The sequence below is a fragment of the Papilio polytes genome, unplaced genomic scaffold, assembly GCF_000836215.1.
Source record: "Papilio polytes unplaced genomic scaffold, Ppol_1.0 DF822067.1, whole genome shotgun sequence".
Lineage (NCBI taxonomy): Eukaryota > Metazoa > Arthropoda > Insecta > Lepidoptera > Papilionidae > Papilio > Papilio polytes.
The window spans coordinates 6,286,844-6,287,418 of NW_013527137.1; the positions used below are offsets into that span (position 1 = coordinate 6,286,844).

The 575-nt window shown below is 27.8% G+C and overlaps 1 non-coding gene across 1 annotated transcript; it reads left to right on the forward strand.

Annotated features, from left to right (window-relative positions):
* The first annotated feature begins 308 nt into the window (after positions 1-308).
* Positions 309-380, forward strand: Trnaq-cug. The gene has a single exon. It is a non-coding gene; the product is annotated as a tRNA-Gln (tRNA).
* The last annotated feature ends 195 nt before the right edge of the window (positions 381-575 follow it).

Below are 575 nucleotides of genomic sequence, written 5' to 3' on the forward strand. Positions count from 1 at the left end.
GTGTAAATAAATAATGTTCACGTTCACGTTCAAATTTACTTTTCCGGTTAAATAAGAAACAAGAAGTTATAAATTAAATATTACATAGTTGATTATTCTATTTATTTTGTTTCGTTATTTTATAAATAAAATGTTTTTTTTTTTTACTTTTTAATGTTCGTTATTTTATTCAATCACAATGTAAAATAAAAAAAACATTTTTTTACTTTTAATATCGCTGCCAGTTATTTTATTGTTCTTTTACAATTAACGATATTAAACGTTCGTTATTTAAATAATGGTACTATTTTTGAAAACAAATGACAAGAGGTTCCATGGTGTAACGGTTAGCACTCTGGACTCTGAATCCAGCGATCCGAGTTCAAATCTCGGTGGAACCTAACTTTTTCTTTTTACAATATAACGAAATATAATACATTTTTACTTATTAAAATTAGTATTAAATTAAATAGACTGTAAAAGAAAGTTTATGTTTTTCCGTACTTAACACATTTATAGTAAAGAGGCAAGTGAAGTGGTACGCAATAGTGGTAGAACCCGCTTTAACATCTTCGCACTGCATGGCCGGCTCGCCC